The sequence below is a fragment of the Haliotis rufescens genome, unplaced genomic scaffold (genome assembly GCF_023055435.1).
Source record: "Haliotis rufescens isolate VD_foot unplaced genomic scaffold, xgHalRufe1.0.p SCAF_4, whole genome shotgun sequence".
NCBI classification, from domain to species: Eukaryota; Metazoa; Mollusca; class Gastropoda; order Lepetellida; family Haliotidae; genus Haliotis; species Haliotis rufescens.
In genome coordinates this window covers 46,198,637-46,214,560 of record NW_025964112.1, presented here as the reverse complement: position 1 = coordinate 46,214,560, position 15,924 = coordinate 46,198,637, and the positions used below count along the sequence as shown (strand labels likewise).

The following is a 15,924-nucleotide window of genomic DNA, read 5'->3' as shown; positions in this document are numbered from 1 at the left end:
ATACGAAAACGTCTCATTTTTGCAATATTTAACGTTTTCCTGCATGATGGTCATATATGTATCTGTCATCATATGTATCAGGCCAGCGCTAGTTGTACATTTCAATCAGTCATCGACATTAATGCCAGGGTCACATTCTAAGTAAAACCACTAAGAAATTGAACGATTTCGATAAAATGCGTTGAAGACGGCACCTTTGGAGGCCTGTAGAAGGGATACGCTTGTTTTGCGTGTTCACTCAACGCAAAGGGCAATGATATTTCGTGCATCTTTATGAAAACCACAAAGTGCGCATTTCTCATCCATTAAAATTCACTGGTGTCGATTGCTTCATTTTGCAATGGACATTAACATGTGTGACAATCAGACCTCCCGAGTTACGAGATTCATCGCCATGCATTCAACTATTGCGAGACGACTGCATTCTTTGTGCCATGGATTAAACTTTAAGATTACGAACAAAAGCTACAAAGGACTTTAAAGTTCAATTGAGATGACCTTTCCAAGTCGTAGGTTCTAAGCGTTTCCCAAGGCACCAGTAAACAACATGATGAAAATCGAAAGAAATTATTCGCCTCAGCCGCAAACTCCGTGAAATATGCAATGATTGATCCGTATTAATTGAAACCAAACCCTAGGTCTCTGTTTTACAATTCTAAGTAAGAAGTCCCGTCGCTTTTGCGCACGGCCAACGACGAAGCCCGACGTTCTCAGTGTTCAGTTGAGGAATCAAAAGATAGGTTGCAGTCGCGGATCACGAATTAATCTTATAAAATCGCTTTGACATTCAAATTAGAGCTATGGTTGGTCGATGAAAGAGGTACAGCTGGGATGAAAGGGATGGCAGTGTGTAGAGGCAGGCGTTCTAACAAAAAAAAGGGTTAGGTTACAAAAAACAAAGACGTGTAGGATTTGACTGAAACTGTAACTTCACAGTCTATGGGATGGGCGCTGAGGCAGTTTTGTGAACAGATGTAGCATGGTACGTTTGGCGATGTGTACATGCTCACAGAAGGCTAGACTAACATGTCTCTGAAATGAACACACGTACAGAAAAAACAGTTGTTCAGTTATCTTAATAAAAATATAATAAAAAGGAAGCCCAGTGATTCTCTTCATTTTCAGATACTGCAGTAATCTAGACTTGCCAAACAGTATAGACTTGCATGGGCTGTAGTTGATATATTTGTATCAGGGTCTGTAAGACAGACTAACAGAAGGCCGGTGTATGTATGAGTCAACGCATGTTGGATTTCCCCAACAGTTTTTAATTGTTTAAATTCACTCCCAAGTAACTGGATTCAGTATAAGAACTCAACGGAGTGATGGGCATAACGTGGCGAATGCTACAGGACTTTCCTACTCCTTTCGCGAACACCTGGTGTCATGACGAATCTTCGGTGATCCATGCATATCATTTTCACTCAATGGAATCTGTTTTACTCCCAGTGGAATTGGTTTCGCCGGACACTCGAGACTGCTTTGTCTCTGACGTTGACCTTTTATGTTATACTTTAATATTAATATGTTGTATGTGTGCATATGTATGCATACTTCGTCACGTGGAAGGTGTATGGAATGAGGTAACAGGAACCAAACATGTCTAAACATATTTCATTTATCGAAAAGAATTCGCTGGATTGACAATAATCGCTGTGAGACAACACTCCATCTTTATTTATTAATGGGGAAGTTTAAATATGTTTCTGTTTCCATGACAACAATGTGAACAGTCATACAGTACCGGCTCATACGAATATTTGTAATATTTCTTACGGTGTACCCCCAGCTGATTTCCCCTAATGATCTAAGTAAAATAGATTAGAGTTAGATAAAAAAAACAACTTGGGACATAAAGTCATAAAAACATAGTAATTCTTAGGATCAGATATACGGTTTAACGGACGAAAATGGCATCTTGATAGAGAGAAGCTACTTTCAATTTGATTTGCAATGTTGATGTTGATATATGACTCTGATATATGGTATTTGATATTCTCTTTGCCGTTTGCTACATTAATATTACCGTTGCAATACCAGTGAAGAATTATTTTTTTCCAAAGCGTAAAGATAATGTGATTTTGAAACAATGTCACAGCTGGATCGTCCTCAATACAATATCTAGATTTGAACCTTGTAAAAATATAAATAGACTTATCAACACATAGAACCATAACAAAGATTATTGCCTTGTGCGTTCAGTTATATTAGTTCTTCATATTAACAAAGGGGTACGGGTGGTCTGTCGTCTTAGAAGTTCCTGTGACTTGCGTACCGGAATACATGGGTTCAAATCTCAGATTATGACCCTTGGTTTGTCAGCACCTAACCCGTGCGTTTCACCACATGGTAAGAGTCTATGACTTGCACCCTACGGGTTTCCTCCCATACTGTTCGAATCCAACTCACTCACTCACCCACTTACTGTAATACAAACAAGATATTGCGCCCAAAATGCTTCCCTTCACGCTTGATCCTTAATTTATGTCTGTCCAGATGTACGCAAATACCGTGTTTCTTTGAATTTTGTGGAAATATGTGTTCATGCTTAATTAAGACTTGTGTTCTGTTTCCTCAGTAGTTACTGGAGCGGTCGGGTAGTCTAGTGGTTAAAGCGCTCGCTCGTCACGCCAAAGTCCCGGGTTCGATTCCCGACATGGGTAAATTGTGTGAAGCCCATTTCTGGTGTCCCCCGCCGTGATATTGCTTAAATATTGCTAAAAACGGCGTAAAATCATACTCACTCACTCACAAGTTACGACACGTTTAACCGCAAGTGAATTTATGTGAAAAAATAAACTTGTTCAACGATTACGCTATGCATTTCGTTTAGAAATAAGGGACATATTGTATCACAATATAGTCTTAGTATGTTTGCGTGTAGCTCGACGAAAACTCTTCATAACAAAACCTTCTTTATACGTACTTCAGAAAGGTTCGAAATCAACGTACAGTGCATTTGCTCAACTGACATTGACCTTGGAATATTTGAAGTTGATCTTGACATTTTGAATATATATATATATATATATATATATATATATATATATATATATATATATATATATATAATACTCAAAAGAAGTTAAAGAATATCCGATGTTTTATATGACAATAGTTAATATGTCATTGCTGGAAGGTATTGCAACACAAAGTCTTCCAGTTGTAGGTGATCTTTAACTTGTTTTGAGTAGTATATTACAGTGTCCTATAACTAATCAATATGAAATATCTGCAAATTCAAATTATTTTTCGAATTAACATATATCCGTATTAATTAATAATGGGTCGATAGCTCTTCGGCAACCCATGCTGGCCGTAAAAAGGCGATGCTTGTCGTAAGAGGCGTCTAACGGGATCGGGTGGTCAGGTTCGCTGACGTGGTTGATGCATGTCATCGTAACCCAATTGCGTAGATAGATGCTCATGATGTTAACCACGGGATTTTTTGGTCCAGACTCCATTATATACAGACCGCCGTCATATAACTGGAATAATGCTGAGTGCGGCGTAAAACAACAAACAAACAATAATGGGTCGAGGTAATGTCCATATTTTTATAGGCGTGATATACAAAATGCGTTTCGTGAACACCGGGTGTCAGCACCAGGTGTCATCGCTAATTTTCAGTGATCCATTGATGTAAGTTCCACTGCTGCTTTGCCTTCTACGCCCAAATAGAATCTGTTTCGGCAGAACGTGACTGATTGTTCTCTGTCGTTGACGTATTATATTTACAGCACTTGTCCGGAAGAAGGGTGTTCAGACTAACCAGGTGTTACAGTACTCAGTTTGCAAACACGTGGCGTCTCTGGAACCACTGCAATGGCTAGAAGACAATTAATCCTTCGGCATTTTTCAGATGATAAAAATCGTCCTGTTTTTAGGGAAGACAAACACGAATACATGTTTGTAAATCCTCACGTAATAAACATTGGTGACGCTGACATCATTTCATATTTTTCCTGTAAAAGTGTCACGTGAGTTTGTATAAATCTTAGTTTTATGCCCGTTATAAGAAGTGGAAAATGAATTATCTGACTTGGTGTAGGCGTGTTGAGATGTCACAGCATCTTTAGGAGACTTCGTGAGATCATAAGTTTTCGAGGGTTCAGCTGTTGACATGAAATGCATGATATCTTTGTTCAGTTCGTGTGTTTAAGGGCTATCTTATATACATTCACAACAAAGCAACTCAACTCCTAACTCTATCTAGAGTCGATATGTAGATGTCTGAGATCACAGTTTAATATATTTAACGATTTCGAATGTTTCAAACTGTATATTATATTTTCCTTTTGAATATATACATGCCTAACAACATCTGATGGTATGGAAACTCAGTCTGGCTCAAATGTTAACGTGATTTAAGATCTGACCCTGTCATACGGCGTTTTGTCTAGGTCTTTAACCATTTCCAGATCATGTATGTAATTGGTTGCATGGCAACCGAAGGATAATCTTGGATTTGGTTTAATCATGATATACATATTTATCTCAACATACAATGGTTGTCATGTGTGCGATTTGCAAATAAACTGTCCTCATCAGCTTTAAACCTGTTAAACACCTAGTGTCATCACTATTTGGTAGTGATTCATAAACACATACTTATGATATAGTCGGAATCGTATAATGGACTCTGTTTTAGTGGAGACTTCTTATGATCATGGAATGTCACTTTTAATTCATGTTTTACTCTTAACTGTAGTTTTCATTTAACTGCCTGAAAGGAAATCCCCTCTGTTGAACTTTCTAAACCAGACAAAAGTGAAATTGAGAATTTGTTAGATCCGGAAATTGAAGTTAACTCGCCGAAACCAGTTTATGTTTTAGTGCGTAGGCCAGTGCATAGTTGCTTGTTTTAAACAAGTGCATCGCACTGGGAAAATATGTTGTTTTTTAATTCAATTTCAGAAAGCTGAAATAAAACTGAATTAAATGCAAATTGGGATGTCCGTTATGGATCACCGAACCATTAACTCAAATGTTTTTCCACTTTTCTTTGTAAAAATCGATAACATTATCTGTTAAGCACACAAGAAGTGAACACATTCAATAACAAAACCTCATAACAGGGATATTCTAGCTCAGATAGATCCATTGAGGGGATTGCATTTAAATTGTACATGACTTCCATTACGTTTTTCATTACCGAACGATTCCCATTTTAGATACATTGTTTTAACGATCCTATCAGTATGTGTTGGCCGATGAGGTTTTAATCGTTTGTCTGCAAGATATTTTAGGTCTAAGAAGTATCCGTTTAATTTTTATGGGTACACGTATTATTATCATCATTATATTTGACATTACCTTCATGACTCGAGCATGTTATATTTCATTTTCGCCCTTCCTCCAACCACAAACACAGAATAACCGAGAAGATAAAAGCTTATTCGTTTAAATGTGTTTACATTCACTGTTTGCATCAAGGGTCTTTTTTCTCTGCACTTTAACACTTGGATGATACTATCCTGACAACGTCTTGGGATAGTTGTCTCCGTCGTACGGCATTCTCAAAAATCCAATACTTTCCTCGTCTTCATCGCGATTTGTGGCCAAAAATAGCTATAAATTATTTTCATGCCGCCCAAAGTGGCACCAAAATAGCAATTTTTCAATTGTTGTATCGAAAAAGTCTTTCCCACTCACATTATGAGATGAACGATTTGTGTGTGGCTTCTTTGATATGCGTTTTGTTCTTGCTATTATCGGGCATGTTACATTCGTTGGCTCTGTCATATTGATAAATAGGAGATGGTGTTTATGGCTTAAAAGATGAACGAAATTTATACAAAATGATGCAATCTAGGACTACAAAAGAATTAAAAACAAACGAACGTTGCAATACAGAGTGTTATACATCAAGCTATTATTTATCGAACTCATTTGAGGAATATGCTGCATATATTTCAATTAATTTTACGAGTCATTGTATTGACACTGACGTAAAATGACCGCATCGAAGCTGAAGGGATATATACCCTTTTCTAATAAAAGAAACTTTAACTGTTAGATCATACTTATGCGTGCTTCAGTTTCACCCGTGAAGATCCGGGGTAGAATAGGTCTTCAGAATCCCATGCTTGCCGTAAAAGGCGACTGTGCTTGTCGTAAAAAGCGACTGACGGGATCGGGTGGTCAGGCTCGCTGACTTGGTTGATGTATGTCATCAATCCCAATTGCGTGGATCGATGCTTTTGATATCAATCACTGGATTGTCTGGTCCAGACTCGATTAATTACAGACCGCCGTCATATAGCTGGAATATTGCTGAGTGCGGCGTTACACAACAAACAAACAAAACAGCTTCAACGGTAATACATTGTTTTAAAAAATCGATGCCAGTTTGATTGGCCAAGGGTAAACCCTGGAGATATGAGACGTGCTTGTGAAATATATGGTAAGAATAACAAACGTTCAGGAACATTTTAACAACGCAAAACCCAACTCATTCACTCACTAACACACGTATAGTCGATTTAAATATATCTTACATTCCTACGTATTACTATAAACTTACACTGAGGTACTGTAGGTTTCATGTACTCTCACATCACAGTAATTTAATCGCGGCAAGGTGTGTTTCTCGTTTCTCTTACTGATTCAAAAACTTAAACTCCATGCCCAACTTATTCTTATGTCTAATTCTTTGAAGGGCATAATGTTATCGGAATCACACAATGGACTCCTCTTTGAGAAGAAATTTCTTATGAGTGTGAAAAATGGTTTGTTGGTTGGTTTGTTGTTTAACGCCGCACACAGCAATATTCAAGCTATATGACGGCGGTCTGTAAAAATTCGAGTCTGGACCAGACAATCTAGTGATGGACATCATGAGCATATATCCACGCAATTGGGATCGATGACATGCATCAACCAAGTCAGCGAGCTTGACCACCCGATCCCTCTTACGACAAGCACAGTCATCTTTTACAGCAAGCATGGGTTGCTTAAGACATATTCTACCCCGGATCTTCAAGGGTCATATGAAAAATGGATGTGGATAATTATTTATTTTTCAATCATAATCATAATCATTATAAGGAAAGGAAATCCTTTTTCCGTGGTTAATTTTATCGCCAAACAACTTCCATTTTCCACGGTGTTTTGTCAACTTGTGTAGTAAAAAAAGAGAAATAAATAAGCCCAATCGGATGATGTTTTGAGATGAATCTTCCTGTTCGAATTTATGTCAACATGCATGTACTTATGTTTAAAGAATGAAACCAAAGACGTATATACGTATGTACGTCCGTGATGAAACTAACGACACACAGAGGTCACACTATACACTGTTGTAAAATGGATTAACGCTTTAAACGAATATAAATTTTTCGTTTAATTGAATGTTAAAAGAAGTACTGAAAGCTCCGACCTTATTGTAAAGCTGACTTTTGGAATTTTCCAAATCTCAAACTCCTGTTGAATGCAAATTAACATTTCTATCTTAAAAGTTGTAAATAACGTCGATACCAATCTCAAACATTGGCGCGTTTTTGGCAAGCCATCTTGTATTACGTCACCGCACGTGCTACAAAGCACGTGATTGATTGGTCGGTTGTAAATCTCGTCTTGACTTGAGAGCCAGTTGGTCAATGTGGTTTGTTACGTCACAGCACGCGCTGGAAACCATGGTGATTGATTGGTCGGTGGTAAATCTTTCTCCGGATTTTGGCACTTAGTGGTCAAAGGGGAAACACAAGAGGGCGAAGACAAATGCCTCTAAAACGGAAAGGACCCACTCGAAACTCGGGGGCCTAAATTAGCTGGCTCAAGTGTCAGCGATAACATACCGATAAGAGTACTCAACCAATCAAAAGCCACGACTCAAAAACACAGCCCGCGTCACAAGCTCTGGTATTTGTTTCTTTTGACACAATCAGCGAACTGTGATGCAACAAAAGCCGGGGAAATTCAAATTGCGGATCTTATCTCAGTATCACAAAAGTTGGAATTCGTGATTCCGAACAAAGATTAAAAAGAAGTCTACACCTGTTCAACTGGTGTACAAAGTTGATGACACTGAAAGATCACGTGATAATGTCAACCAATCGCATAGTCCACCATGTGAGGTTGAGAAGTACCGGCAGTAGTGACAATAATTCTACATATCTGTCTCACTTTATTACATCGTTAAAGACAAAAACGAAATTGGATCTAAAAATGCAAGTTCGTGGGTTAAACTAGGTGCAAGCCAATTTTCAACTGACTGAAGCTGCAGACATTTCAGCACACCATGACATCAGTTAATGGGGAGACCGTGAACATATATTTGAACGCCAAATGGATTTTTGAATCCAGTAATGTCATTTCCCTCATTAAAGTAAAAACTTTGATTTTCCTAAACTGTTTTATTGTCACATCTGTAAGGAATTCGGGAAAATATTTTCTCAAACGAACCCATTTTTAAACGATCTCGTACAAATGTTGGAACGAGGGTTATCGTTTTCTACTCTAGCCGCTAAACGGCTGCAAACTATAGCTTAACGGACAATGGAAAGTTAAACATTTAAACGCAACGTCACGGGGACAATTTGTTCATGTACCTCGCAAATGATATGAACATATTGCCTTTGAAAAATACCAGACGTGATGAAAACAGATACATTTTTCTTTTTAAAAGTTGAAAGGAAAAACAATCAACCATCTCAATGTAGCTGTCAAATCTGACATTTTACACCTTTTCTCCATTTCCTTTTTTCTTCTCTCTATTTTCTTTACCCGACAATAAGCATTTGTTAAAATCGTTATCTTTGTATGGTCCAGTTTGCGTGGACACGCGTGAGCATTTGTCAAGAACGCGGAAAATTATTAAACCTTATGGGGGATCGAAAAACTCCCTCTTTCCGTCTGAACCTCCTCGGGAGTGGAATTGTTCATTGTTTGTGGAAAGTGTCAGTCTACTTTCTTCTCCCTATCACGGATCAGTTTCAGCATTGATATTCCAGCGTCTTGGATGTTTTTCTTGTTATAGCCAAAGATACGAACGAACCGTCTGGGCGCAGCATTTTCTGAAATGAATACAAATCTGTGTTAGCTGTATGTGGTAATGACAACCCTGCTGCTTGAAACAATCTTTTGTTGTGTGGATATTTCACTAACACAGTATGCCATAAAGAAATTATTAACGAATTTAGAGAATTTAATATTTCATCTACAGTTATCATCTCATTCAACACTCATTCTCTTCCTTTTCTTCAAGACAGCTGAAAAAATTGCTGATGCGAAATAAAAGATTCACTCATGCACATACTCTTCACAAGTGCATTTTTTTTACGTGTTACATTCGTATGTTCCGTCACAAATCAAATCTTCTTCCTACGTTATGACTATTCAAGAATCAATTATTTAAAACAGTATTACTGGAATGTTTCCATCCGTATATAGACAGAAATGTCCCACGTCAACGTGTCATCCCTTGCAAGTGTCATCACTGATTTTCAGTGATCCATACATATCATTCCCACCGTTGTTTTGTCTATTACGCGCACTGGAATCTGTTTCTGTGGATAATCGAGACTGGTTATTCTCTGGCATTGACCTTTTTTGGTTCCAAGACTTGTCAAAAATACAAATAATTAAACTGTGCATGACACATGTTGCTCACTGATATTTGTGTTTTAACACATTTGTAAGACACATGTCTTACGTAGACGGATTAGTACGTATTATAAGACAGATACTGTGACAACGACTATGTTTATAGTCGGTTTATGTCAACCCACGCGCAGATAAAACATATCTTATTGTTAATCTGTTGTTACTGTCGCTAATTATTGTTTAATTTCATGGATGAATGTAAATGTTTTTTTGTTTTTTTTATATTAATCATATTCCATTTCCCAATAGCTCCAAGTCAGAACAAGAATTAATTCATTTGCCGAATTACCATAACACAGTTCTCTGGATACCCGAAAACAAATGAAAGTAATTTTCAAGCTTAAAGCGTTCAAACAAAAAAAAATCCATTTCCATTTAGAAATTTTCACTATCATTACAACATAAAGTGTTTCATCTTGACACAAATAATCCTATAAATGAAACTATGAAAGCGTTTTAACCAACTGCACGTGATTTTATTAGAAATCAGCCCAATATTATCTCCAACTGATCGATTTAACAAAAAATAGCTTTTGTAAATCCCGAATGTTTAACACGGTGCTGAAATCGACACGATATGGCCATTATCTTCGGACATATTCACACATGAGTGATCTTACTCAAACAAAATTCAATATATCGCCTGTCAGAAGCCCCGAGCTCGCACAAACAGAAGAAGCCTGTTACTGAACGTCACGTGACTGCATGAAATCCACAACCAACGAGTATTTTTCCCCTCGTGTGTTTTATAGCGCTTCGACGTATCTAGGAGAAAACAACAATCCATCTTCCATTAAAAAGGTACCGTATTGTTGCTTTCTCTACATGAAAAACTCGTAACTAACTGTACTAGCAGGGTGATTGATATTAATTCTAATAGGGCCATTTATTCAGGTTTGCTGTCCTTGTTGTTTAATAGAAAGTCACGGGTTGTGGGTTTATGACTTGAAACACTGTTTTGATTACAGTTTCGTCAAGATAAGGGGTTTTTAGTAGATGATTATTGTGGTGTGAAGGTCTTTATAGTGCGTAACGAGAAATTAAGGGCTGTAAATATTCCTAAATGGCCGCGTGTCACCATGGCCAGTTATAAAGATAGTCAGTCTGCATTTCTTACCAGTTCCTTCACACAAGACGGAAAGTCAACAGGCATGGTGTTATGACTATATACATGGATATTATTGGAGAATTCGTGGATATATTGCACTGGATTGCGACTACGTATCATATTTCCCCATGTGTATTTGGTGTCGATGTCATGGAAGGTGTTGTATATTTCGTGTACATTTCACGCTGGGATGTTTTGACTGAAATGTACAAGCACGGCATGAGCATGTGAAGACATGCATGTTATTTTCGAGTTCGTTTTGTTCCGAGTGCAATTTTCTTTTACATGTCGTGTGAAATTTATTGAAACAGAACTTCTCGTCAACACTAAACAGAACATATCAGCTTTCAACATGACGTTCAACAAGCATAAATCGTTTATATGTGAAGCGTGCAAAGCTCATCTTTCGGCAAGAAAATCATTCCTAGGGATACAGAGTTACTGATTAACGTATGTCTGTACGTGGGTGTTCCGTGTTTGTATTTTCACGAGCCGTGAATATTTACTTCTTCTAAATATTCATTTTTCTTATATTTGTAATTTTCATGAATGAAATACACGTTTTAATTCATTTTAAAATGTGAAACTTCAATTGAACTTGTGTTTAAAGAAATTGACATCTTGTCAATATTATACCTGTGGAATATAAAAGTATTTATGCATACTGTGATCATATAATCCACAGAAAATACCTGATTTAATTCATCACTGTACATAAACACCTAACGTTTTCGTTGTAAAGGTTTAAATATAAAGAATCAATTTATATCATTTAAAATGTATGACTAATTTTAAAATAGCCCGTTATTTTGCGGACCACGTCGTTAGCCCATTTGATACTATTTGCGCAGAAACGTGTCTTGAAGCGTTTTATACATATGAAGTCCTTAAAATGTTTACATTCTATTATCATCTTATATTCATATTGCATTTTCAAAAGTTTGATTGCATTTATATGATCCCAAAAACCTGTTTCCTCGAATTTTAAAAATTCATTTATGATGCAAATTGAAATGGAGGTGATATTTTTTGCTGAAATTATTTATCACATTGTCTTTGTGAACAAAGAATCAAAATGATTCCCATAATCGATTTTCTGTATATTTATCATAAGCAGGTTTTCCTCGTAAATATAGGGATATGAAATACGTGGGTATTCACGTTCGACGAACGTCAAAGAACACTCCTTTCCACGTAGGAGGTATTAAACTAATATATATGTATTCATATCTAAAACAGGAGAGGTTTAAACTTGAAGTAGGGGTAAATTAAAAAAAACAAACATTTTAGTTGGCACTAGTTATGAAGTTTATATTTTATATATGTCATATGAGTCATGATGTACAAGTGCTTTCGAACGACTTCGACAAAACGACATTTTATTCTGCGAATATGTTTCGTTTGTAAACAGAACGATTATCAAAAACACATTTAAAACTCTGATGTTCCGGTTTCTTGCTGTGTCATAAATGTGTTCTGTACAGTAGTTAATGTTTAACGTCACTCGGGGGAAAACGAAATATTCGAATACATGACTGAAATGTGTTGCATCGGATAGAAAATTATTGAATTATTTTCTCGTTTAACAAACAGTTAACGGAATAAAGGAAATTCTCGACAACATTTGACACGAGCACGAATGATCAGTTTCATGCCATTTTCCTTCAAGAAGAAAACTTTAATCGGAAACTACCCATTCCCATTGCATATTACAGGTGGGATCGTGAATAGTATTGACATTTCGTGGACTATTAATATTAGCGAATTTAAAACATTTTATATCCCATATAACATGGACTTAACATCTCGAGATGTGTTTTGTTTAATTTTGCCTTTCATTCAAAGCACACAAGCATTAACTGATTTCAATATATGAGAAATATCAGGAATTCTACTTTTTTGTGGTATCATCAAAACACTATTGAACAAATTCTAAAGTTTGAAATTTAATATCTAATGTTTCAAAATTTGTGTACCTTAAACATTTTTACAATGAAGCATATATATGTTATTTTTTCGTTTACGGTGTTCATGGAACATTAAGTCTTGTCATGAAATTTGCCAAGCCTCCAAAACGATAGGCTCTTATGAGCCCCACAAATTGTGATGTAAAAACTTAACTAAACTAAATTTACTAGTGTTACTTATGTATAATAGTATAATTTATAATATTTTCAAATACCGAATCAGGGCACGTACATGGATATTAACACATCAAATCCTTTGCTGAACTTTAACTCTTTAAATCACCACTCGTGTGCATATTCATTTGGAAATAAAGCTTGATTAAACATGTAAATGGGTATTGTAAATGATGAAAGTAAAAAAGCTAAATAAAAATGCCTTGTGCTTGTAATAACATGTGAATTATCAGACATGTAACCGTTAGTCAGTGATGCCATCTATTTACCTCACTCAAACATTGTAATATAATATCCCAGGTTTATATTAATATATTACCTAAAATCACGATAAATAATGTTGCTTTTGTTAGTAGAAACTTACCATTAATCGATCAATTCAAACGCAGGTGTACTGTAAGTGTCGACCTTCGAATATAGGATGGGTTATACACATAAATCCGTGCTTCAAACCTTGTTTTTGATCTTGGCTCTGACTTTGGGCCTAACGTAATGCCAATTCTCAAAGCTGTCGACTTTGCTCTTTGATCACTGTTATCATGGTCGTAGGTAGGATGGGTTTGTTGTCTAAATCATGTTGATGAAACTTAGCAATGGCTTAGTGGTCTATAGATTTCGATATCAAAGATATCAACGACAAAAGCTCTTAATATTTCAAAAGACACAATTTTCACAGTTAACAGGATTTCGGATTGTAAACACGGTTATCCGTCGAATACTTGGCCCGAAATTACAAAAACACGTTTAGCTTTACAGCAATGCCCCATGTTGTGTCGAAAAAGCACATATGGTCTGAATCGGGCCGATTCGGCCCATTACCTCTAACTACACTGCCCGGTCGGGTCAGCGTTAGAACAGGTTGACATATAAAACAGTTCCATTTTTGTCCGATTCTGTGTCACTTGTTGAGATCTGTCGACAAACGGCCAACCCCGCTGGTCAATGAAAGGATCGACACGCTTCAGACCTATCTTTGAACACCCCCGTCGGGAGTGGGAATTTTCGTCTCTCGTGACAAGCTTTATGCAACATTTGGGAGTTCGTACTTCCCTGCGAGGCTCGCCATGGTGGGGACCCGTGTCTCGTGATTTGATGAATAATCGTGGCTTCGGACGGGGCATATATCACTTAGCCGGCCTTGGGCCTGAATACAAGCGTGACAAGTTATACCAGAGAGTCTCTATTGAAGACGAGTCAGCTTGTCACAGAGGCAATAATTTAAAGCACTCTGTTCTATGCTGGCCGCAACACAAGCGGGAAATAAAACCAGAAGCATTGTAGGGGAGTTGGACAGTTGAAATTTATGGCCATGTTCTGAGTAAAGACACAGTGGGCGAGATCTCGCAGGGGTGACTACCCCCGACCCCCAATTCATCCACCCGGGGGTGTAGTCTCTCCCCTAAAACACGTGGGTGGGATGGGTAAGATATGTAATGGATTATGAGGAGCTTTTTCCTAAGCACAGCGACCTGTGCGATAAATGGTCCATGCGTTTCAATAGCAGTCGTAAACATTAATGATTGCTTTATTTCCCTGGTTACACACGTGTGAAATAAATGCATACTTTGTTGCTATTTGATGTAGGAATATCACTTTGTTAATTCTTGTATAGAGGAACTATTATTTGATTATCAAAACGTACGAATTTAAGCATCTTAATGCGATTTCGCCGGATTTGCAGGTGTTATAAGCCGTATATATGTATAATTAACACCCCATCAAACACCAAGCAGTATAATATTTTATTCAAAGGAATATCGAATATATATAGTATTATATTTACGAACTTGATATTTTGCATCAAATCTATTACATGGTGTCCGTTTACAGTGCATATAAGATTATTTAATTCCTAAATATCAACGCCTTGGTTTTGTTGTAATCAATTTTACAGTTATGAAGACGATATAAGCTACTGCGTAACACTGTGAACTGAAAGATAAGCAGAATGCAAATATATGCTTTCTTTAGATTTAGTCAAGTAGTTTTATTTAAATCAAATCCACCAATGAGATTTGATACACATATCATTTGAAATATGAAGTGAAATTAGTTTTTTAAGGAATAAGATAAAATTCACCAAACACTTTCAATAAAAAGTAAGTTTTGATAACAGGGTGTTAATTCCCTTCACGATCCTATGTGTGTGGGCTTGGCTTTGGAAAGAGTACACGACGATAAAAGCGTTTGAGCATTGCTTTATCGACAATTTCGCAGCTATTTGCTATCTGTCATTTATTTACAATATCATGAATAATTTGTAAACAACATCATCTTGTTTAGTAGATGTGATAACGATACTTTGAATGTGTTTCAAATAAAACAAACAAATATTTGTCAACATAATAACGATGATATGTGTACATGTTGACATGTAAACCGATAAGATGCGGATACTGCTGCAGTGACCCTGGTGTTGTTGCAACTGGTGAGTGAGTGAGTGAGTTAAAATTTAACTTCGCATCAGCATTATTCCAGCCATATAGGGACGGTCCAAATGGTTTACATATTTCCGATAGAAAAGAAAACTCACCAAAAAATGCGCTACACATTGACGACAATAAACTGTAAAGTACTTACGCCAATTTAAAAGTCTCGGATGAATACCCTTTGACATAATTCGTTTATTATTATATTTGGTTATAACCGTGGTCATCGTGCACGAGCAGTAAAGTAAATATATTGGCTTATCATCCAGTCTCGACACAACATGATCCGGACCGGGCAACAAAGGTTTAGGATGAGAGTCTGGTACTTCAAATCGGCGACAATCGTCTTCTCAATACAATGGTGAAGAAAGTAATCAAGAACGAATTTGATTTTTCATTTTCTCGAATTTTTCCAAGCTCTCAAGAAAAGCTGGCGGGCTACTAAAGGTTCACGGCCGAGGTCCCAGAAGAGCGGAATAGTCATCCATCTTATGCCGGGGCGCGTCGTTCTGACAAAGTCTGATAAATGGGATATTTTCTTTGACTTCTTACGCCGACTCTCTGTCCCCTTAACCCCAACCCCCACCCTCCCCCCTGGGCACCTCCCCTCCAAGTACCTGTCTGGCCGGAATACTGTCGC

General features: G+C 37.1%; 1 protein-coding gene and 1 long non-coding RNA gene across 3 annotated transcripts in view; one reads left to right on the top strand and one right to left on the bottom strand.

The window, feature by feature from the left end:
* LOC124152064 (homeobox protein HOX3-like) overlaps window positions 1-15,924 on the top strand; it is a 125,793-nt gene that overhangs the window by 26,794 nt on the left and 83,075 nt on the right. The window contains exon 1 of one of the 2 annotated variants that reach the window (XM_046524818.2): window positions 10,291-10,407. The exons of the other annotated variant lie outside the window; for it this stretch is intronic. The gene's annotated coding sequence lies outside the window, so the exon portion shown is untranslated. Of the gene's footprint in view, window positions 1-10,290; window positions 10,408-15,924 lie in introns of those variants that run through there. 2 annotated transcript variants of the gene reach the window in all.
* LOC124152085 lies at window positions 8,112-13,984 on the bottom strand. The gene is made up of 2 exons (XR_006863459.2): window positions 13,220-13,984; window positions 8,112-9,017 (listed from the first exon to the last, which is right to left on the bottom strand). It is a non-coding gene; the product is annotated as an uncharacterized LOC124152085 (long non-coding RNA).